Source organism: Armigeres subalbatus, chromosome 3, assembly GCF_024139115.2.
Source record: "Armigeres subalbatus isolate Guangzhou_Male chromosome 3, GZ_Asu_2, whole genome shotgun sequence".
Lineage (NCBI taxonomy): Eukaryota > Metazoa > Arthropoda > Insecta > Diptera > Culicidae > Armigeres > Armigeres subalbatus.
In genome coordinates this window covers 232,429,260-232,454,160 of record NC_085141.1, presented here as the reverse complement: position 1 = coordinate 232,454,160, position 24,901 = coordinate 232,429,260, and the positions used below count along the sequence as shown (strand labels likewise).

Genomic DNA, 24,901 nt, shown 5'->3' with positions numbered 1-24,901 from the left:
TTAAAATACGAGCTTGCAGTATGTTATGGGACCAGCATTGTTGAAAACGGTAAAATAATTTAGACGAACTAGATTGAAAAATACACCACTGCAACGCGCTGATCGTGGTGTGAGTTGCGAATTCGTACCTGTAGTGGAAATCATACGATATTTCGATTGTACTGTGATACCCTATCAGAGAGTATCATGAGGTAATTATACGTTTCACCTGCTTATATCAGTTAGAACTAGGCGGCTATAATTACGTGGCGCTTTATTTTCGCAAGAACTCGACTCATGCCATCATGATTTCATTGACCATTTCACGTGCCTGTTGACTTGGACTGGAGACTCTCGGTGCAAACTACGAAGTCATCGCACAGGTTGTCGTCGATTTAAAATTCTTCACTTATCGCAACAAGCAGTCAAACGGAATTGGACTACCGCGTGACATAATACAGATTCCCTCCTCCGAGCTGTAAACAAATTCCCCTGGCGACAATTAACACTCGAGGAAGAGGAATCTCGAGCGATTTGAAAAATATCCTTTCTAACTTCCAATTAACACCTATTTTGAACAGTTGTCAGTCAAAGTCGAGCAAAAGATCTATTTGATCGTCTCGCTGGTATGGTGCTCGGTAACCTAACAATTAGCACTATTTACCTTGAGGGCTTGTTTGCGCAGACGACGCTCACCACCGGTGAGTTTTCCTCTCAGAGCTTCGCGCAGTTTTCACGCTGGCTGGTGCGGATAATGATCGGGTTGTTATGGCTTCTCCTATTATCCGTTCTCTTCGACCGGTGAGTCTATTGGCTACGCAGTCGATCATACGATACTCCGATGGGTGATGTAAATCGATGACGTGGTTGTCCGTTGGCGGTCGACAGCCAGGCCCGTGGTCTCCCACTAGACTATTTACACTTTTCATTCATACCTTGTGCGTTTTCGCTGCTACTTAGGTGGTTCGAACGATGCCAGCGATGTGCGCAGTGAGGGTAAACGAAACAAGTACAAAGGTGGAATCATTTTGGAAATTATCAAAAAATCCTTGGAAAATCAGGTTAATCCATGTTCTCCCATTTCAACGACTCATATTTAAAATTTATGGGGTGGACATAACTATTAAACAAATTGAGTAGATAACCTTTTTCGTGCATGCGACCTTACACACAATAACGAATTTAAAAAAAAATACGATGAAGGATTTGCGAAATTTTGCATGGAATGAAAAAGTTTCGACGAAAATTATCAAAATATTTCGAAAATATTCAAAAATAGATAGAATAATTCAGAATAATCCACCTAGCCTTGCTGCCTTTCTTGTGTATTATAAAATGTAACAAGAAAAGCACATAAGAGAGGTCAAAAATGCACTCTAAGGAGATGAATTATTTCCATTAATTATTTGAATGCATTGTAGTAGTCTTAAAAATGTTCGATTTTTTTTTCTGGGGAAAACAATCCTTTTTTTTTAAACTACGGAACGCAATGTACGATCGGTCAAATTTTCAATAGCGAAAAATTAGGATTAGGATTCCGCGTCAAATGTAATCTGTTGCAAGCAAATCAGATAAGACTGAATACAAAAAAGTGAGTCTAACATTTTTTGTACACACACATACACATACATAAATAGTATTTATAGTATAGTATTTATTAAATACATACACATGTACATACATCACATCAATTCGTCGAGCTGGGTCGATTGGTATATAACACTATAAGTCTCCGAGCCTTCTAAGCTCGGTTTTGGAGTGATCCTATAGCTTTTAAGTATACTTAGTATACGCGGAAAGCCAACATTAAAAATCGGATAATTTGTCGAATAAATTCAGTATTCCGTGAAAAAATGTGTCAACAAATTTACAAAATCAAAAATCTCGACTAGAGTTCGATAAAAATTGTTTTTTTTAAATATGTCAAAAATTAGTGATTAAAATTTTTTTTTAAATCGGAGAAGATATTTGCAAATATAGAAAATTGGACGATTAAAATTTTTTTCAATTAGTTAAACAAATATCGACAAGAAAATGAGGAAATTCTTCAATTATTTTCAAAGTAATTTCGTAAAAATGCCGAAAAGAAACGATGAAAAATTATACAAACTTCGCTGCTGATCAAAATTAAATGTTTCTCCAAAAATATAAAAACTTGTGAAAATTTTCAGAAAACGTCGCGAAATTCGAATTTTGGAGGTTTGGTAGAAATATTCGTAAAAATTCGAATACCTTGCCAAAAAAAAAACAAAACTGAGCATTGGCATGAGCATTATGATCATGGGTAACTAAATTGACTTGCGAAATTGTAGAGCAAATGAATAGGGCTTGAGGCTAACTATCCGTTATCCGTGTAGGGGAAGGTGGTCGGCAGCTGTCGGCACCCTTTTGTTCTTGGTTCATAACTTTCGCTCAATTGAACAAAATGATGATATTTGCATACCAATAGAGCTTATAGGTATATGCTCATAACTTATGAGGAAATTTGATTTATATTATCTTTCAGAAAGATTTTCTTTTAAATAGTTTTGTTGAGTGTTGATTTTATGTCGTTTTTAAAAAGGTGTTCGGTTGTCGGCACCCAAAAAAAAAACATTCTCAACAGAAAAATATGAACTGAATTATGTAAATGGCAATGAAATTACAGTCGCCTCTCCACATCTCGTTATTGTAAGGACCATCGAGATAGGGAGAGATCGAGGAATGGAAGGAAAATTGAAATGGGTACTAGATCAAAAAAAAAAGGTCGTTGCTATGAAAAACGACAACAAAACAAATGTCATTTCGTATTGTAGATGTGTTTGTTATTGTCCAAAGATGGTCTAGTGGCCTAAAAATTTGAACATATTGACATACGGAGAGTGAATCCTGAATAAAATATGAACAAAACACATCGAGATATAGAGATATCAAGATAGGGAGGTTATCGAGATGTAGAAAGCCAAAACGTAGGAAAACTGTTCCGTTTCCCATCTCACTGAACATATATTCATCTCATCGCAAAACAGAGAAATACAGCACAAATCTTGTCGTTTCTTTTTGCTAACATACATGCTCACTGCTTAAAAAATCTCAAAAATAACAAATCAAATACCTTTTCATTGCTTTGTTTTTGATGGCATAGAAATAGGAGAAATGAGATGAAGTGCCGAACCGTTCCCATATGTAGATTGAAGGGACCGAGTAAACCATCGTCATAGGGAGAGATATCAAGATATTTATAGAACATCGAGATGTAGAGAGTCGACAGTAATCACATTAAAATTCTCTATACATATTTGATTAAACTTTTCCTACATTGGGCTAAAAGTCTCGCTAATAGCATTAGCATTAGCATTAGCATTAGCATTGTTACGGTGTAATTCGTAGATTGGACACTAGTGATACTCATGTTTTAGTTTTGAGATCCTTATCTAGAATGCTATCAGAAATCAAGAAGGGGAGTGGTCCTTGATTCCAGTCTTAAACAAAAATAACAAAAGCATGAGGATTACTACTCCTGGCCACGCCCATCTTCACCGTAACTAGGGAGAGGAAGGAAGTGTTGATGTAGTACTTACTTAACGAGAGGCCACCGACTTAGCGACACCCTCATAAGTACCACGGAGTTGGATAATGAGGAAGGTATTCGTTGGGTCAGGATTTGCCTGTAGCTGGCAATGTAACCGTGGTAGATCTTACCCCGTAATACACCACGTAAAGGTGTCTACCCAGCATTACGGGTAAGGGCTAAAAGTCTCGCTAATAAAGACAAAAAAAAACTTTTAAAAATTGTCATCTTTGCTCACAACATGGCTAATAACCTGAAATTAGGCAATTAACTTTGATTTGTCTTGATATTCACTTGAAAAAAGGGGTGCCGACAACCGACCATGTTTGGGTGCCAATCATATTTAAATGTGAAAATAAAAGATTAGTTGCGAACGCTATGGTAGCAATCAATATTGCATCACAAAATAGAGTAAATTTACTTTGTAAAAACGTAATTAATTTACCTTTTCGATCGTTTTACTTTGTTTTGCACCGTCATAGGGGGGAAGATGATCATTGAGGCGAAGATGATCATTTGATGTGTCATTCAAAATTGCCTATTTTTTATGTGACGGTAGTCAACAATATTATCCGTTCAAGTAATGCTACCGCTAGGTAGAAAATCCGAGGTTTTTCGATTATATTCATGAAAATGTATTTTGTGGAAGAAAGAGAGAGAGATAGTCTCAATCATATTGATAATATTCACATTTAAAAAAAGTGGTGATATTCCGTTTCCGAAAAACTCATGAGGCAAAACGCCTTTTAGCCGGCAGCTCTTAGGGAACAACGTACCACGCGTCGGCACATCAGCATTCTGGTATGGACAGTGCGTGTAGACGCGAGTACATTGTAGAATAGTTCCACTAGGGCGTTTTGCCTCGCCGAAATGTTAGATATTTCATCAAAATGTGGAAAATTTCAGTTTTTCCTACATTCCTATCAAATATTTTGACATTTTTTTCGCCTAACCTACATACAAATATCAGGTCTAGTTTTATTAAGGCTATCTCAAACATGGTAAATATAAGTGAATACTCGAAAGTCGTTATGCGCCGGGGTGCGTTTTGGGGCCTCTTCCGCTACATTCTTCTCTGTTCATTGGGGGTTTTTCCCTCCTCCTTCCTACTTCCTTCTTCCTTTTGCCTTCTTCCGTTTGCCTTCTTCCTTTTTCCTTCTTCTTTTTTCCTTCTTCCTTCTTTCTTCCTTTCTCTTCTTTCTTCCTTCTTCTTTCTTCCTTCTTCTTTCTTCCTTCTTCCTTCTTCCTTCTCCCTTCTTCCTTCTTCTTTCTTCCTTCTTCTTTCTTCCTTTTTCCTTCTTCCTTCTTCTTTCTTCTTTCTTACTTCTTCCTCTTCCTTCTATCTGCTTCCTTCTTCTTTTTTTCCTTGTTCTTTATTCCTTCTTCCTCTTCCTTCTATCTTCTTTCTTCTTCCTTCTTCTTTTTTCCTTCTTCCTTCTTTCTTCTTTTCTCTTCCTTGTTCCTTCTTTCTTTTTTTCATCTGTCTTCCTTCTCCTGTATTCCTTCTTCCTCCTTCCTCCTTCCTTCTTCCTTCTTCCTCCTTCCTCCTTCCTTCTTCCTTCTTCTTTTTTCTTTCTTCCTTCTTCCTCTTCCTTCTATCTTCTTCCTTCTTCCTTCTTCTTTTTTCCTTTTTTCTTCCTTCTTCCTCTTCCTTCTATCTTCTTCCTTCTTCCTTCTTCTTTTTTCCTTCTTTCTTCTTTTCTCTTCCTTCTTCCGTTTTTCTACTTCTTTCTTCTATTTTCCTTCTTCCTTCTACCTTTTTTCTTCTTCATTCTTCTTTCTTCTTTCTACCTTCTTCCTTATTCCTTATTCCTTCTTCCTTCTTCTTTCTTGCTTCTTCTTTCTTCCTTCTTTCTTTTTCCTTCTTTCTTCTTTCTTCTTACTTCTTCCTCTTTTTTCCTTATTCTTCTTCCGTTCTACTTCATCCTCACATCGCACTACTCGCTTCTCACTCCCCAGTTCTCATTCGGCCTAATGACCCAGCATCGTTGCGGTGCTACCAATGGCGGTTCGAATATCTCTCTAGCATGTCACCGTCATCAACGTGTACACTATGGGAGATTTGGTACCGTAAAAATGGACCTCTGACCAACATGCAGACTAAAAGAGATAGAGAATGTTGAAAGGGGAGAGTGGGGTGGAAAGGAGGAATGGAAAGAAAGCAGGATCAAAGTAGAGACCGGAGATTCGTTGCTAGACCGCCGGAAATCGAGTTCGACGTCGGAACGCATGTGAAACGTTTCGAAGTAAAAGGAAGTGAAAACCCAAAGTTAGATAGTGGAAGGAATTGGTTCGTTACTCCGGTGTGCATGGAGAATCGTTTTTTGGGAGAGCTCCGATTTCGCGACTGTGCTGATCGTCTAGACACGGACTCGGAGATAGCCATTGATAAGGTGCAGTGCAGGCGGAAAACCCTATTTCGCACTAGACAGTGCGGACGGTGACGAGCTCATAGGCTGGTGGATGGCAAGCCCTTTGCCATTTTGTCGCACCACACTGTGGTAGTAGCGAATTGTGTTAAAATAATAATCGAAGAAACAAAATGAAAGCATGAGTTATTTGAATGAGATTTGAATTTCTAAATCGAAGCAATCGGCGTTCGAATAGTAGGCGCCCATTAGCACACGAATATAAACTCGATTGACAGAACGAAACAAAGAACGAGACAATACTAATCCGAATATTGGGTACATCGTCTATGTATCACTAGAGCTACTCGTTCTGTCTGAACATACTTGTGAGTACACAGGCCATGATAATTCAGATATTCGCCGGATGTCCTAAGGATATTCGCTCGGCCCCGACATGGCGCGGTTGGTAGCTGGCCATGATTCGGGGTATTTTTTGTGTAAAAGAGAGAAAGTAGGAGGAGTAAAACAATGAGATAAGAAATGCTCTCCGATGGAAATAGACGAAGAAGCAAAGGTACAAGATGATATGAAAAAGAAAGAAAAACAGAAAAATGCAATGAAAAGAATTTAAAAATTATCTCCAGTGGAAATAGACGGAGAAGCGAGTGTACAACATGATCATAAAAAAAGAAAAAAAACACAGATTTGAACTTTGGTGGTGATTGCAAAAAAAGAAAGGGAGGAAACAGTTGGTCTTTGGCTGAGATAGACGTAGAGCCACAAAAATAATATGAAAAGCAATGAAAAAGAACGATGTTTGAAGATTTTCTGATTTTGTTGTTTGATCGATGTTCTTGGGACTTGAAAACTAACATGACAGAGAATTGAATCATAGAAAAGAGTAGTAGCGAATTGTGTTAAAATAATAATCGAAGAAACAAAATGAAAGCATGAGTTATTTGAATGAGATTTGAATTTCTAAATCGAAGCAATCGGCGTTTGAATAGTAGGCGCCCTCGCCATCGAAACAACCAACCCAGCGAGCACTCAGGACACTTTGGGGTGGTTCTACCACACCCAACACCATCGCAGTCCAGGTAGCAATCACACAGCTTCAGACAGTTCTCGGGAACTTTTTCAAACCGGCGTATGTAACATTTTGATCAAGCTGAGAAAATGAGCTTGGAAGTTTTCAGATTTCGTTTTTATTCCTATTTAGAAACTAATCATTTTTATTGCAATTGAATACACCTCAACGATACATTATGAAAAGGTGCATCGTCACTGACTCTGAAATCTAAACTGCGTGTGAACATTTCAGTTATTTTGATAAAAATATATGTTACAACGTTCTGCAACAGATAAATCACATACGTCGTCTTGATACGTCAGCATGACCGAGGTCATGCTACTTTCGTCGAAATGTTACGCTGTTCCGTACGCTGCATTGTTGATACGTCGAAATGTTGCGTCAAGTTGAAACGTTTCACGCACATGCGACAAAAAAAAAATGCAACACTTACAACACGACGTAACAACATTTGCTGCAGAAAAACAACGTAAAATGTTTCAAGAAAAGAAAATTTCAAGAAAATCAGAATTTTCAAGCAACATGCCTAATTTTGAAATCAGTGATGAAAAAGTACAAGCAGACGCACGTTTTAAACTATTAAGTTGTTCGAAAAAACTTTTTAAAGTACATTTTCTGCTAAGTGGTGTATGTGCAATATTTTCAACAATGATGTTACACCGTTTTGCAAAAAATTGGTTTACATTTTTAAAAACACATTTTCATGTAACTTTGAAGATATACACATTTTTAAATGAATTTGATGCCATATGCTGTTAAAAACGGGTTTGTTTACAATTTGCGACATACGTCGTTTTGAAAAAGTACCCGAGAGTTCGACGCAAGAAACCACACCGCAGTCAACGCCATCGCAGTTCAGGTATCGAACACACGTAAGCCCGCTCTACACACTTAGTTTTTATTTCTGCAGCTCGGCAAAAATCCGCACAGCCGTGTGCCAGCAAAATAAATAACTGATATTCCGGCAAAAATGATGTTTGTTAGCTGATTTTCGGAAAATTATTTGCTGATTTCCAGCTATTTTGACAGAAATCTCGGCAAAAAAACATGTTTTCTGGGGCACGGCTGTGCGAATCTCGGTAAAAGTTGATCATTTTGCTGAGATCCCTGTAAAAAAATGAGAAAATGAATAAATGTGTATACGAATATTTAGTTGTGTTGCGTCACTTTATTCACGGAAAGAGGGTCCATTCTTGGTGTCTTGGTCTTCTTGTTCCGTTGTGGTTGTGAGTCCTCCTAATGTAAGTGGTAGTCGACCCTAAGAGTAATTAGCCCTGAGCTAGTCAATTGTTACAAGCCATAGAGCAGAAGCTGCGCCCTTCCGTTGAGAGTTTCCCTTTCAACTGCTGCGGGTAGTCTTGGGCTAGTCTACCGTCCTGTATCCGTCCAATGTTTAGCCGCGGCGTTCGACTTCGACGCGTTTTGTATACACCGTTTAAAGCGCAGGCATATTGCACGGATACAATATTCGCACTACGGTAAGTGCGGACGTTCGGAATGTCGAAGAAGAATTTAATGTCAATTAGAACGTGGTCGATTTGGTTTTCCGTTTCTTTGTTAGATAATCTCCATGTGGCCTTGTGGGTATTCTTGTGAATATTCTTGATTTTGACGTCCTGCAGTGGGAATGCATCGTATACACACCAAATTTATAAACTGAATTGCTGGAATTGCTTCAGTAAATTTCCTGTTGCCAAAACTTCAGCTAAGTTGGTTTTGTTAGCTGAAAATCAAGCAATTCTACGACATTGATGAACATCCAGCAATGAATATGTCAAACACTTATTCGTTCATTTAAATTGCCATGTTGGGACAGCGGCGAAAGCGGAACCGAGCAATAAATTGGTAATTTGCAATATTTGCAAAATATGTTAGCTGGGGCACGACTGTGCGAGTCTCGATCAAAGTTCAACATTATGCTGAGATCCCGGTAGAAAAATTAAGTGTGTAATGACTACCGCTTCTGCCTTATAGACAGGCGGTCTGGTATAGACTACATCACTTTTCTAAGTGAATCTATATTTCTGTCCATCTGCCTCACCGAGTCAACGAAATCTCCTTTCCGTGGTATTTGGGGATGCAGAAGTTTTTTTGGTCTCTAGTAGCAACAATAACTACACACTAACATTCCTCTCCTTTCCCAACTGACTGAAGCCGTAGGTAGTAAATACTAACCTCACAACAGTACTATCCAGCAGGGTTGGTCATTTCTCACACTTCGTCTTGAAATGTGTAGAGATTTTACAAGTAAAGAGAAGTGTATTGGTTCACACTCGAGAGCGTTCACACGTGCGTGTGATTGAAGCCGAGAGAAACATGATCGATAAAGAGTGAGAATATTTTCGGTCGCGTGTGTTTTGCTGTTGTGTATAAAAAGGTCTATGTTTAGGCGCTCACAACAACTTATTTACATGGAAGATTTAGAACATAGCCTAAATGTATGCATTTCGGTAAACAGCAATTGCAAATTTCCTGTACTCTTTACACTTGTGGGCTTGTGTGATGAAGAGTGGATATGACGCACGCTGTCTCTTACACTCATACAATACACTCGGATAACAGATCGAGAAATTGAAGTTTTTACACCTTCTCTTGAATACTCCTCAGAGCGAACCAACCCTGCTAGCCAGTCACGGAGAAGCAACCATTACAAAAACAGTCGTTAACAGTCAGTCATAGCTAAGTTAAGCTAAGCTATATCCTTGTTTAGATTCAACTTTTGTGTAATTCACAGTCAAGTTGTCAATTCTACTAAAATTTCATAAATTCTCTGAGCCTCCCTGAACTAGCAGAAATAATTACGTACATCCAGACAATTTTCAACAATTTTATGAAAGAGCAGATACTATTTGAAACTTTAAGACTTCTTGAAAAATCTCAATACATCATTGAGCACTTTTTGGGATAAATAGAATTCATCAAAGACTCTGAGAAGCTTTTCGGAATAGATTTCAATTCAATTATTTCAATAGAATTACAATCCCTGGAAACCTCCACGATTACCAGTTTGACCTCTGATAAACTTTCAAACCTCTGATTAACTTTGAAATGTTTTATTGATATTTTTATAGATCTAGAAATTGAAATAGTATTGATAGCATTAGATCCTTTAGTTATCCATATGGTATGTTGTTACCATAAAATAAATAAATACAATGACTGTCCTACCCAGGTATTTTCATGCGTAGGACATGTCCTACTTGTCCCACCCACTCCCGGCGCCACTGATGAAAACAATTACCAGCTCGTTGCTGGTGCCACAGCTTTGGTAGTAGGTCCGCTCGATATCCGCTTTTCCTCGCGTTTCCAGCAAATTTTACAACCTAACGACTTACAGTTTCATATTTCAAGCTTCCAATGACGATCCTCTGTTCGTCGCCTAGGTCTTTGTCGATTATATCGAGTAGTATTATCTTTTATGTTGTTTGTAATGATTGGCCGATTCACGGTACAGTTTAGGGTGTTTTCGGGAGGGATTTATTGTCGGCTCTTTGGACATCATTCATTGTAGCGTTTTTTTTTTTCAAATTAGTTATTGTGAAAATGGTAGTAGACTAAGTTGTAAAGCAGGTCAAGTTCCAATAGGAATATTGAGCATTTGAAGACAATGAACTATTCAAAGGTGAAGCAAAATAAATTTGTCCTCGAACGCCTATGTTAGACTATTAGATACGTTACTTAGCTTTTGTACGAGAAAAGTGATTAACGCCGTGCTCACTTTTTCCTCCACAATTGCGGTGCTCTGTGCTCATTGCAGCGGTGTACAATAGCCAAGGACTTTATAATGCAAAAATATCGGACGACGCTGATGAGCCACACCACCAGATACAGCCAGCAATGATGTCCAAACGCCGTTGCAACGAGCGGCGCTAAATTTGTTCACATGATTTAGGTGGTGCGAAATTCCGATTGCCAGTCAGTCGGTGGGCGACTAAACGATCGTATGATTTCTCGAGAAAACCCCGTCGTCAGATATGGCACCATAGCAAAACACCTCCTATTACAGTGTTGTGGTGAGGTGACCAGCAACGAGCGATGACGGTTTGTTTACATCCGCAGTGATTATTCATCAATTCGGAATTGGAGGGTTCCACCTACGAGAGAGAACTGAATTCTCATCCAACACTACTCGTTTTCGGTTTACCGACAATGATTCGGTCATACCACTTTAGTTATCGATAAATGTTTAAAGTGCTGAGTAAGCTCCAACGGTACACAGATAAAAATATGTTGTGATTTTAAATGTATTTTCATGCACATATTTGGAGCATGCAAATAAATGTAACATTCAATCGATCTCACTATTCTTTTAAATCGAAATTCATTTAAACTGTGCTTGCTTGTAAAATCCAGTCAAATTTAATTGAATATCGAATGTTAATTCGTTTGATGGGATTAGCTGCAATTTTACACGTCGTTGAATTTTCAAAATTATTTGCTGTGTACGTTTTTTGCAAGCTAGCGATATTGTACGATACTTTTCGGCCTTGTGCAGTTAAAGTAATGGTAGTTGTACATTACACATGTTTAGGTTAGCGCAGTAGAGAGTAGTAACTAATAATAGCAGTTTGCTCAATGCACAATAATCAAGCTTCATAAAAATGGTGCCAAAAATTAATTATCTGAATATCTAACATTCATCAAGAAATTTGTTCGCAAATTTTATTTGCTGTTGTTTTTTTTAAATTTTGATATAATACTTTATGATTTTTTTTTTCAATTTTGCTTTAAGTTTTTCCATGTACTATTCATATCAAAACGAATTATCCTAAAAAATGTTCTACTTTTAGGTACATAGTTTTATATGTATTGGATTTTTAATTGGTTCTGAGAGTGACCGAAATCCGTCCACCATTTGATTTATGATTAAATTTAAAGAGTTTAGAAATGGCTAATTTGCAAATTTGTTATGTTATCATGTGTATATGTCTGGTGCAATATTTTTTTTTACCAAATAGTTAATGAAAGTGTCACACCAAAAACTGAGACCCGTATCAAGGAGAGCATTTAACAAACATGATAGTTGGATTAGAATTGTAAATATATTACACTGGTTGTTTGCGCGGATGAAGTGACAAAAGTGAAACATTACTGTAAAAGTATCGAAATATTCAATGAATTCAAGCAAATAAGATTTGATGCCACGTTACATTCTTTTTTCGACCATTGTGTTGAACAATGAATGAACGGTTCAAACAGTCAATTAAATATAGAAACATACCGGGGGGTGTGTCCGTTACCGCAGGTTGTGCTGTTTGCTAGTTGGTGGATTGGAATCCAAGGTTTTTTCTGCACGGGTGGAATACTAATTGGAATGACATTGCAGTGTGCTTTGCACTTTGCCGATTCGATAAATATTGCTGTTTAACCATATTAACTTTTTGCTTCAACGATAATTTTATATTTTTCTTTGTACAGAATCAAATTAATTTATTTATGCCATACAATTAGTTGCTTATATTATCGTTAGTATGAGTCATTTACTTATGAGCATTCCAATATATTCCTTTATATCGTTGTACAGATCTTAATCGATTAAAACGAAATTGAAAGAAGATGCTGCTCTCGTCCGATACCATATATTATACTTCGAGCCTGATATAAACCATGAGAAAATAAGCCATTGGTTCGCGTTACCCCTCTTGATTTTGCATACTGTAGCGGCTTGATAAATCTATAGCAATTTCGAATACCTATTGTTTGGGAGCTGGTCCTGCACCTCCGATCTGGACTGTATTTTTTGGTCTGCGTTCCAAAAGCGATCCTTGGGGCTGAGGTGGACACAAATCGGGTGGACTTGGCTTTTATTCCAGGTGGGTTTCGGGTATTTCGCCTTGCGGGTTTTGCTTCACAACTCAGCACATCTTTACACTTTAATACATTTATTTTGTCCATCACACATTACACATCAACATTGGCTTTATAAAAAACACTTTATTTACACGTAACTATATTTATTGGACTTTAACACTACACATATTTTGGTTTAAACACCCTTGGATATTCGGATACTTGTCCAGTCCTTTCTGATGCGAATAGGAGACCTTTTTCAAGTCTAGGATGGCGCCGTCGGTGCGCCAAATTTTCTCTTTGGAGATGGGTGGTCACGTACACCGCCCAGTTACATGTTTCACCGAGGGATGCATCAATAATGTTGGCTAGCTTATACCCCAACACATATGTCCCCTCGCAACTTCATCAAGTGTTCATGAGGTCAACTAGATGGTACTTTCATGCCCAGGGAAATTGAGTTGATTTCAAACCCAATTTTTTTTTCTAGACCGGACCGGGAATAGAACTTAACCACTCTTAGCACGGTCCGGCTTTGCAACCGCGCATATAGTTGCTAGAATAGGGAAATGAAGAATTTAAGCGCTCGTCGGCTAGGTTTGAGAATGTTTACACATTTTTATCTGCTACTTTTTCTCCTCCAATAGCTTCAAGGGGTCGTACAATAATTACGTAAGCACTTATGGGGGAAGAAGGGGTCTGCCATTTTCTTACTCTCCATATAAATGAAAAATGATGTGTATGGGGAAAATCTTACATGGGGGGAGAGGGGTTGAAAAACCCCGAAAAATTGCTTACTTAATTAGTGTACGGCCCCCAACTGGAACTTGGCTTGTTTTTCAACTTGTTCAACGTGTTCTATTAGCATTGTCACAGCTATTAATTGAAAATTTTTTTTTATGCCTAAGGCATACAATAATGCCAGGAAAATGTATTTTATTTTGGGACTGACGATCCCTCCCCAGGCTTATGCGAGTTGTGAGGCTCTGTTATACTCTGTTGTACTTATATATTAAACCTATTCGTTTTCAAAAACTATCAAAAATTCAACCGGTCAGCCTAGAATGACAATTCTTATGCTAAAATAAGTCTCCTGTCAAATTTTCATCTAATTCGAATAAAATTTCGGAGTGGCTTAAGTCGATTTAGTGTTTTTCAGCTGTTTTCAATATAGAAAAAAATCTAACGAGAGATATAAACGCCAGAAATCATCGCAACAACCTCTAAACGGAAGCGTTTGGTGTGCTCTACAAGTCTTGTCGACATTGCGATTCATTCCAGTCACGTTTTGAACATGTTAAAAAGATTTTCAAGTACGAGACACTGAAGACTGTCTTACTGTTGAGGTCGAAATACGTATCTGTCAATTAAGTGGTGGAATTAAATGGGATTGTACAAACTCGTCTTATGACAAGTGAAGACATTCCACTAAAAAGCTCAAAATAATTTTCTTAACAAAATTTTTAAGGTTATTATAAATTATTGCTAGTTTTTATATTATTCTTCCTCTTTTGTCCCTGGACATTTGAGTAATATAATTGCTAATGTGCGATTTACCGTTATTTTTTTAAAAATCATTTGTTATAAATTTACACGCTAGGATTTCTTCAAACAAGTTATTCGAACAAAGAAGCATTGGTTTTCATTTTTTTTTTCAAACTTGAAAACAGCTGAAAAACACCGAATCGACTTGAGCCACCTCGAAACTTTATCCGAATTAGCTGAAAATTTGACCGGAGACTTATTTTAGCATAAGAATTTTGATTTTGGGCTGACCGGTTGAATTTTTGATACTTTTTGAAAACATGAAAAAGGCCAATGTTATACTCTGTTGTACTTCTATAAAAAGCTGCATGTGTCCGCAAGCAAGCTCCGCCAAAGCGATCGTGTGCCGCTTAAAGCGCACTAGTCCAAGTCCTGTGTTTAGTGGGTCACTAAACAGACCTAACAAGATGGCCCTCAGGCGAAACAGTAGGTATGAGCAGGCCCATTAGGCCACCTGTAAAACCAAGAATTATGTACAACGATCAAAGGATCACGATTGGAAGCTCGGAAACAAATAAAGGATCACGATTGGAAGCTTGGAACATGGAACTGCAAGTCTCTAGGATTCGCAGGTTGTGACAGGATAATCTTCGATGAATTACGTCCCAGCAACTTCGATGTCGTTGAGCGGCAGGAAATTTGCTGGACAGAACAGAGAGTGTGGAGAAGGTGAGCATCGAGCGGCTATCTTCTACCAGAGCTGTGGCACCACTAACGAGCTGGGAACCGGCTTCATAGTGGTGGGCAAGATGCGCCAACGCGTGATTGGGTTAGCGCAAGGATGTGAAAGCTAAGGATAACAGGTCACACGAAGGGCTGTCGAGTTACAATGAGAAAGAAGCGTTTATGCATAGCTGGAGCAGGCATGATACACCCAAAACAAAAATGTATGACATTCATTGCATTAAGCATGTTGCATCAAATCTCGCATGCAAACCACTCAGAGAATGTTATATTTGTTATGCCAGCTTATTGCATTTAATATCGTTTTATTTGCTTCCACTTGGTGACGGAAAAGGACACAATAAGCATGGCGCTAATTCTACCAACATCACCCATTGCCATTTCAATTACTCGTCTACTAAATTGTTTGATAAGTATCGAATTCACATACACTCAACCCTCTTTTTACGGCAGTTTTTTTACGACACTTCGTTTTACGGCCTCCTTTTTACGGCACGTGACGTAAAAAAAATTTGAAACATTATTGACATCCAAAAGTAAGCCTATAATAAGGCACTCTTAGAAACCCAAAGAACAAAGTAGATGCGTTGTATACACTTCATTTGCCTTCAACAATTGTTCCTTTCCAGGTCATCCAAGAATTTCCTGGAGTTATCTCTGTTATCTCTTGTAAAAAATGGTGTATGCCCAATTTGATATATTGAACCAAATTCCGTTCCAAGTCATACAAGAATTCCCTGAAATATAGGTCTTCAGGTGTACCCGCGTAACCGAAGGGCTGTTATCTCTTTTATTAAATGGTTCATGCTCTATATGACCTATTAAACCAAACTCAATATGCCTTAAGCAGCCGTTCCTTTCCTGGTCATCCAAGAATTCCCTAGACTCCTCAGCCGCGGATTCATCCCAAATATGTCCTCCGAGTATTTGTCTTTAACTTGCATCTCAAATGTAGGCATATGAGTTGTTCTAAGATCTCCAAATTGCCCTTGAGTTTGAATCAAATGGTCTGCCGAATCAACCAAGGCTTTCATGGTGTCCCCAGCCGCGGTATCAACCCAATAATATCCTCCGAGTATTTATCTTTCACTTGGGTCTATAATCCAGACATATGAGATGTAGTAAGATCTCCAAATCCTCATGGAGTTTGAATCAAATGGTCTGAAGAATCAACCAAGGCTTCCATGATGTCCATAGCTGCGGTAATGACCCAATTATGTCCTCCGAGTATCTTACTTTCACTTGCATCTCAATTCCAGACATATGAGATGTAGTAAGATCTCCAAATCGTCCTGGAGTTTGAATCAAATGGTCTGCCGAATCAACCTAGGCTTCCATGATGTCCTCAGCCGCGGTGTCAACCCAATTATGTCCTCCGAGTATTTGTCTTTCACTTGGGTCTCAAATCCAGACATATAAGATGTAGTAAGGTCTCCGAATCGTCTTGGAGTTTGAATCAAATGGTGAAATGAATCCACCAAGGCTTCCATGATGTCCATAGCTGCGGTATTAACCCAATAATGTCCTCCGAGTATTTGTCTTTCACTTGGGTCTCAAATCCAGACATATAAGATGTAGTAAGATCTCCAAATCGTCCTGAGGTTTGAATCAAATGGTCTGCCGAATCAACCAAGGCTTCCATGATGTCCATAGCTGCGGTATCAACCCAATTACTTCCTCTGAGTAATTTTTTTTCACTTGCATCTCAAATCCAGACATATGAGATGTGGTGAGATCTCCAAATCGTTCTGGAGTTTGAATCGAATGGTCTTACGAATCAACCAAGGCTTTCATGATGTCCATAGCTGCGGTATCAACCCAATTATGTCCTCCGAGTATTTTACTTTCACTTGCGTCGCAAATCCAGGCATATGAGATGTTTCAAGATCTCCAAATTGTCCAGGAGTTTGAATTAAATGGTCTGCCGGATCAACAAAGGCTTCCATGATGTCCCATGCCGTGGTATCAGCACAATTATGTTTCCAGGGTATTTGTCTTTCACTTGCGTTTCAATTCCAGGCATATGAATTGTTTTAAGAACCTCAAATTGTCCTGGAGCTTGAATCAAATGGTTTGCCGAATCAACCAAGGCCTTCATGATGTCCCCAGCAACCCAAGTAACAACCTGAGCAGCACAAGTCAGACAATCATCGCAAGGAACATTTTTAGTTCTATAACGGTCATGAAAATCATTATTTTCTCTACATGACTTCGGTAAAATCAGCTTAAACTGTGATGATGTTGACACCGAAACTGTGGACATCTGGAAGCCTTGGTTGATTCGGTGGACCATTTGATTCAAACTTCAGGACATTTTAAAGATCTTACAAAACCTCATATGTCTTGTTTCGAGACGCAATTGAAAGACCAATCCTCGGAGGACATAATTGAGTTGATACCACGGCTTGGGACATCATGAAGGCTTAGGTTGATTCGGTGGACCATTTGATTCAAACTCCAGGACAATTTGAAGATCTTAAAACATCTCCTGGATTTGGAGAGATCTTACAATACCTCATGTAAGACGCAAGTGAATGTATTTGAAAGTATCCTCACTATCAATAAATTATGTGAAGTACTAGAAATTTTAGCAAAAATTCTTTTTACGTCACATTCGGTTTACGTCTCCCCAATAAGTGACGTAAAAAGAGGGTTGAGTGTAACATATAACGTGGATTATGATTGCCTTTGGTCACTGTTTCTCTTTTATAATATATGACCCAGATGTCAGTTAAGTAGTGCTAACCATGGTAGAGGGACTAAGTTCAACTCCCATCTCGCGGTATAAAAATAGATTCAATGTAGACACATACAAACACATAGCCTAACGAAAACTTTTTTTTTTACTATCATAGGAACTGAACCATTCTCCACAGCACGCAAATGCGCGACAGACGACACGACATCGCTAACCACTCGATCATGAAGCCCATTTTGCGGTTGTGCATTTGAATTCAATGCGATTCATAGCTCGTACAATGGTTTGATAACCTCCACCCCATGTTTTAGTTAAAAAGTATTTAGAGGAAGGTGGTGGTGGTAAATTTGTTCTCAGGCGGCCATTCTTGTGTAGATTTGATGAAGGGTTGGCTCAAAAAAATATTTATTGAACACATCAAGCTCTATCTCTATCGCGCAATCACATTGCTGAACGCCGCCTACAAGGTACTCTCCCAAATTTTATGCCGTCGACTAGCACCAACTGCAAGGGAGTTCGTGGGGCAGTACTAGGCGGGTTTTATGGGCGAACGCTCCACCACGGACCAGGTGTTCGCCATTCGCCAAGTACTGCAGAAATGCCGCGAATACAACGTGCCCACACATCATCTATTCATCGACTTCAAAGCCGCATATGATACAATCGATCGGGACCAGCTATGGCAGCTAATGCACGAACACGGTTTTCCGGATAAACTGACACGGTTGATCAAAGCGACGATGGATCGGGTGATGTGCGTAGTTCGAGTTTCAGGGGCATTCTCGAGTCCCTTCGAAACCCGCAGAGGGTTACGGCAAGGTGATGGTCTTTCGTGTTTGCTATTCAACATCGCTTTGGAAGGGGTAATACGAAGAGCAGGGATTAACACGAGAGTTACAATTTTCAATAAGTCCGTCCAGCTATTTGGTTTCGCCGACGACATAGATATTATGGCACGTAACTTTGAGAAGATGGAGGAAGCCTACATCAGATTGAAGAGGGAAGCTAAGCGGATCGGATTAGTCATCAACACGTCGAAGACGAAGTACATGATAGGAAGAGGTTCAAGAGAAGACAATGTGAGCCACCCACCGCGAGATTGCATCGGTGGTGACGAAATCGAGGTGGTAGAAGAATTTGTGTACTTGGGCTCACTGGTGACTGCCGAAAATGACACCAGCAGAGAAATTCGGAGACGCATAGTGGCTGGAAATCGTACGTACTTTGGACTCCGCAAGACGCTCCGATCGAATAGAGTTCGCCGCCGTACCAAACTGACAATCTACAAAACGCTAATTAGACCGGTAGTCCTCTACGGACACGAGACTTGGACGATGCTCGTGGAGGACCAACGCGCACTTGGAGTTTTCGAAAGGAAAGTGCTGCGTACCATCTATGGTGGGGTGCAGATGGCGGACGGTACGTGGAGGAGGCGAATGAACCACGAGTTGCATCAGCTGTTGGGAGAACCATCCATCGTTCACACCGCGAAAATCGGGCCGGGCACGTAGCCAGAATGTCGGACAGTAATCCGGTGAAAATGGTTCTCGACAACGATCCGACGGGCACAAGAAGGCGAGGTGCGCAGCGGGCAAGGTGGATCGATCAGGTGGAAGATGACTTGCGGACCCTCCGTAGACTGCGTGGTTGGCGACGTGTAGCCATGGACCGAGCCGAATGGAGAAGACTCTTATATACCGCACAAGCCACTTCGGCCTTAGTCTGAATAAATAAATAATCAAGCTCTATCTGGTAAAAGGGCGAATGTCGCAAAAGAGAATTCTTTTCGTCGACTTCCCCTCTTTTGGATAAAAGTGACAAGCAGAGATTTCTTTGCATTTTATCATCTCAGAATGCAAATTCGCATTGTTTTATGTCGTTCAGAGGTGAAAAACCACAAAGGAATCCGCTGCTTGTCACTTTTATTTAAAAGAGGGGAAGTCGACCGAGATAATCCTCTCTTGCGACATTCGCCCTTATTCCAGATAGAGCTCGATATATCATAGAAAGGGGATCAAGTCTCCCCAAATTTTAAGATTGCATGCGCTGTCGAATTCCATATCAGAAATTGTTTATGAATACCAACCCCTTAACAACTTGACGTATGGCCTCGCGTTTGGCCTTAGTTTCGCGTACCCATCGCAGATGGTGCTCTACTTCATGAGCTCTACTTCAAATTTAAGATATTGTGATAGAAAGTTATTTTTTTAAAGGAAAGTATGCTGCCCATGATCACATAGTTGTAACATTTGCATTTTGGTTAATTTTGTCGTTTGTCAATCCTCTCCACAAACTCAATCATTTCCAGCTTACCACAGATAAGCAAGATAGTAAAGCCTATTTTACTGCTGTGGGATTGGATGCAGTAAATTGAGCTTTCTGAACGATTCACAGGCTTTTTACAAAATGAACAAAAATGCGAGTGGGCAGTATGATAAAACTAATAAATAAAGTGCCAATATTAGACATACTTCCACTGAAAAGGAAATAAAATCTTTTAGTACCACTGCTCCGATGTACACATCAAACTAAAACTAACGTGAATCTAGCAGCCCTATAACCAGAGACTGGCGGAGTGAAAATCTGTCGAAATGACAACGTATGAAAATGCATGAAACCGGGAAAAAAAATACTGGCAGCACTTGAACCTTTTGCTTGCTTGCTTCTTCTTCTTATTCTTCTTCTTATTGGCATTACATCCCCACACTGGGACAGAGCCACCTCGCAGCTTAGTGTTCATTAAGCACTTCCACAGTTATTAACTGCGAGGTTTCTAAGCCAAGTTACCATTTTTGCATTCGTATAGCATGAGGCTAACACGATGATACTTTTATGCCCAGGGAAGTCGAGATAATTTCCAATCCGAAAATTGCCTAGACCGGCACCGGGAATCGAACCCAGCCACCCTCAGCATGGTCTTGCTTTATAGCCGCGCGTCTTACCGCACGGCTAAGGAGGGCCCCTTCTTGCTAGCTTCTTATGGATGCAAAATGTAAACAAGTCGAATTGGAACCACTTTTAATGGTTCGATTGGAAACAAGATGGTGTCTTCGCCGATCTCTGAATCCAATGAATTCTGCGGAATATTATGCTATTCAATATCCCAATGGACCAACTTGTTTTTCTTCCAGTCGAAATCCTTCTACAATTGATTTAGTTTTAATGGATTCAAGTCAGCTATGTGGTAATTCATGCTGATTTTGACTCTGCTCACCTTCCTGTGACGTATGAAATCTCACAAGAAGCCATTTATAATCTAATCAGGAATATGAATTTAGTTCGAGACTGCTCCTAATATTAGTCTAGGTCTCACTAGTCCAATTGAGGATCAGGTTACACAGAGCTTCGAAGACATTCTCAATCAAGAGAATGTTTTTGACCCTTCGTTGGGAGCTAATTTGGATGAAGTGAGATCTATCACTAAAAAAATTAAAATATTGAAACCCCGGGTGACGATGGTATTTTCTACATACTTATCAAAAAACTTCCTGAGAGCTCTTTATCCATTTTGGTTAATTTATTTAACACATAATTCAATTGGCATACTTCCCAGATAAATGGAAAAACGCCAAAGTTGTTCCAATTTTGAAGCAGGACTGGGCTTCTATTTATCTTCCAGTCAGTTTGCTTTCTTCTATAAGTAAACTGTTTGAAAAAATTATTTTAAATATCATTCCATTAATGACTTCATATTAATGACAATTCTATTTTTGATTATGAGAAATTTAGTTTTCGCCATTAAATTCGACTTAACAATTCTGAAGGTTATTCGACTGGTGTTGCTCTTCTTGATATGGTGAAAGCATTTGACAGTGTCTGGCATGAAGTTTGATGCATGTTTGATTGTAAAATTGATGAATTTTAATTTGCCTCTGTACATTATTAAACTGATCCAAAATTATATATCAGATCGCTCACTGCAGGTAAACTATCAGAATTCTAATTCTGATACATTACCTGTAAGAGCTGGTGTTCCCCAAGGCAGCATACTGGGGCCCATATTGTATAACATTTTTACTTCTGACTTACCTGATTTACCACCAGGGTGTCAGAAATCTTTGTTTACCGATGACACGGGCCTTTCCGCCAAAGGGCGAAGCCTTCGTGTCATTTGTAGTAGATTGCAAAAAAGTTTGGATATTTTCTCCAATTACTTGCAAAAATGGAAAATTTCCCCGAATGCTTCCAAAACTTAGCTTATAATTTTCCCTCATAAGCCGAGAGCTTCTTATTTGAAACCGAAGCCAAATATTTAGGACTTCTGCTGGACCAAAAACTAACTTTTAAAAATCACATTGAAGGCCTTCAAGCAAAATGTAACAAATATATTAAGTGTCTATATCCACTTATAAACAGATAATCAAAACTTTGTCTCAAGAACAAACTTTTGATTTATAAACAAATTTTTAGACCAGCCATGTTGTATGCTGTGCCAATATGGACTAGTTGCTGCAATACCAGAAAGAAGACACTCCAGAGGATGCAAAATAAAATTTTGAAAATGATTCTGAAGTTGCCTCCGTGATGTAGTACCAATGAACTTCATAGAATTTCTAATATTGAGACATTGCAACAAATGTCCAACAAAATAATTTCCAATTTTAGACAAAAATCGTTGCAATCTTCTATTGTAACGATTAGCTTCTTGTACCCTTAGTATAAATTAGGTTAAGTTTAGTTTAAGTTGAAAACATTGTAATTCCTACATGGTTCAATTCAACCAGAGGAAATGCCCTAACTGCCAGAGGCAATTGAAATGTATTAATAATAACTAAAAATGTAACATAGCAACTAAGGATGATAGTGTTAAGAAAACACGTAACACCTAGTCTTAGAGATGAATGCATGTATTAGATAATTAACAAATAAAAAAGTTTCAAAAAAATAAAAATAAATGTATTTTAACTTTCGATTTCCGGATTGACAACACTATATAAACTTCCGATTATTTCATGTTGCAAGGACGAGTACATTTGGTTGATTATTTTCAAATGTGTTCATTTTCGTCTTAATAAACCATTTGTAATAAATAAAATTAAAAATATGAATGCTAGAGGAAAGATTTACTTAATATTGAAACCACCTTTACTTTACCTTTTACGTTTTTATTTTGGTAATGTATCCAATATCCGTCCACATACTTATAACACTCAATTAATTTCAAATCTTCTTCGAACCGGCTTTTTTAATTCCAAATATTGATCACCAATAACCTCAATTTTTTTTAAATCCAATAGATAGGATTCTTTTGTTCTGCCAACATATTCGTTTATGTATCCAATCTTACGATCACTTGTTCTTCACATTATTCACAATTTTAGAAGCCATATTTCACAGATAACGAGCCCCATCGAAACGATCACCATTAGCTTATTATTAATTCCAAGATTCGAATTTCGCATTAAACCGCCAAAAGCAGATCCGAAAAGGCAGGATACTAAACGATTGAACGCCCAACCGTGCGCGCCGTCCGTAGCCCTTCCAGTTGACCGTCCGTCCCGTAGCGCATCCGAAGAGCGAATAAAAGACATATCTCGAGATATTGGGGTCGGTACCTCTTTGAGCGCATCTGCAGCCGGGCACACCGTGCGGTTTTTCGGCCGTTCCGAGTGTGTGCCGTGCCAAGTCAAACGGTCCGAATTTTGCTTTCCACTTTTCTTATTTTATCCTTGTCTGGTTCTGTCGTAGCCTATCGTACTTGTCGGTGGGAAAATATTACGAACCGTTGACAAGTTGATGCTGCGTGACTAAAGGGTACTTAGTGATAGACTGCCAATAATAACATGTCGCAGACTAGTAGCAACATAGTAAACAGTAAGATGTTTAGAAATAGAGGGTTTCTCCTCCTCGTTGGGCAATGCAACATAGATTTAATTTGCCTAATACAGCTTATTAATTTATTGGCAGCCCAAATTAAAACCCATAATGAAAAAAAAAGCATTTTGATCTAACTTCGAATCCACAGTGTTCGTGAAAATGGGTACAAAAACAGTAATTTTGTATAGTTATCTTACTTATATCTAAGAATCTTTTAATCTTTTAAAAAAAATTTTAAACTGCAGTTTTTCAAGAAGGTAATGCAGAAAGGCGTGTGCTTTAATATCTTTAGCAAAGTTTGTTTGGACTGTTTTGTGACGGAAATAATAATTAGGAATTTTTCAAATAAGCGGCACTAGTGTGTCTGCAATATTCTTGCATGTGTCAAATATTGCTCTAGCTTGGGATCCTTCGTACCTATACCCACGTTGTATTCCGGGTCCAAGTCGAGTCAAGTACGAGACACTGAAGACGGCCTCACAGTTGAGGTCGAAATACATATCTGCAAAGATAACAAAACGTAGTGGAATCAAATGGAAAGTACTAAACTCGTCTTAGACGGTGGTATAGTACCAATGAACTTCATTCATTTAATTTCATTTATTTAGTCTACTTACAAGGATGTTAACGATCATTCAGTAATTTGCGTTCGATCATTTAGTAGTTTGTAAATAACACATTCCAGAAGCTGAATTTCAAATTATGTAGTATGGTGGACTTCTAGTGCGAAGGTTTTTCTACAACTCTGCCTCATGGTTCGTTGTTGGAATTTCACTAGTAACGGAGTTATAACTATAGTTTCAGTAACTTAGACTAAATGATAACAAAATTCCAATCATTTAGTTTAAGTTACTGCAACTAGCGCTCTAACTCCGTTATTAGTTGAATTCTAATAACGAACCATTAGGCAAAGTTGTAGAAAAACCTTCGCACTAGAAGTCCACCATACAACATATTTTGAAATTCAGCTTCTGGAATGTTTTATTGGCAAACTACTAAATGATCGAACGCAAATTACTGAATGATCGTTAACATCCTTGAGTCTACAGCTAAACAGATAACACTGAATCAACAATTTGACGCCACAATACACGGTTCGAGGCCGCATCTCTCCATCCACGAATATGCCCAACGCTCGCCAAGTCGTTTGCACCTGGTCTGCCCATCTTGCTCACTGCGCTCCACGCCGTCTCGTACCTGCCGGATCGGAAACGAACACCATCTTTGCAGGGTTGCTGTCCAGCATTCTTGCAACATGTCCTGCCCATCGTACCCTTCCAGCTTTAGCTACATTCTGGATACTGGGTTCGCCGTAGAGTTGGGCGAGCTCGTGGTTCATTCTTTGCCGCCACACACCGTCTTCTTGCACACCGCCAAAGATGTTCCTAAGCACCCAC

At 38.8% G+C, this 24,901-nt stretch overlaps 1 protein-coding gene across 3 annotated transcripts in view; it reads right to left on the bottom strand.

Moving 5' to 3' along the window:
- LOC134220809 (uncharacterized) overlaps positions 1–23,194 on the bottom strand; it is a 102,112-nt gene extending 78,918 nt beyond the window's left edge. Inside the window, exons 1-2 of one of the 3 annotated variants that reach the window (XM_062699907.1) lie at positions 22,782–23,194; positions 644–931 (exon numbers count right to left, since the gene is read on the bottom strand). The gene's annotated coding sequence lies outside the window, so the exon portion shown is untranslated. Of the gene's footprint in view, positions 1–298; positions 535–643; positions 932–22,781 lie in introns of those variants that run through there. The other 2 variants (XM_062699906.1, XM_062699909.1) reach the window with 2 other exon arrangements.
- Between the last annotated feature and the right edge of the window lie 1,707 nt (positions 23,195–24,901).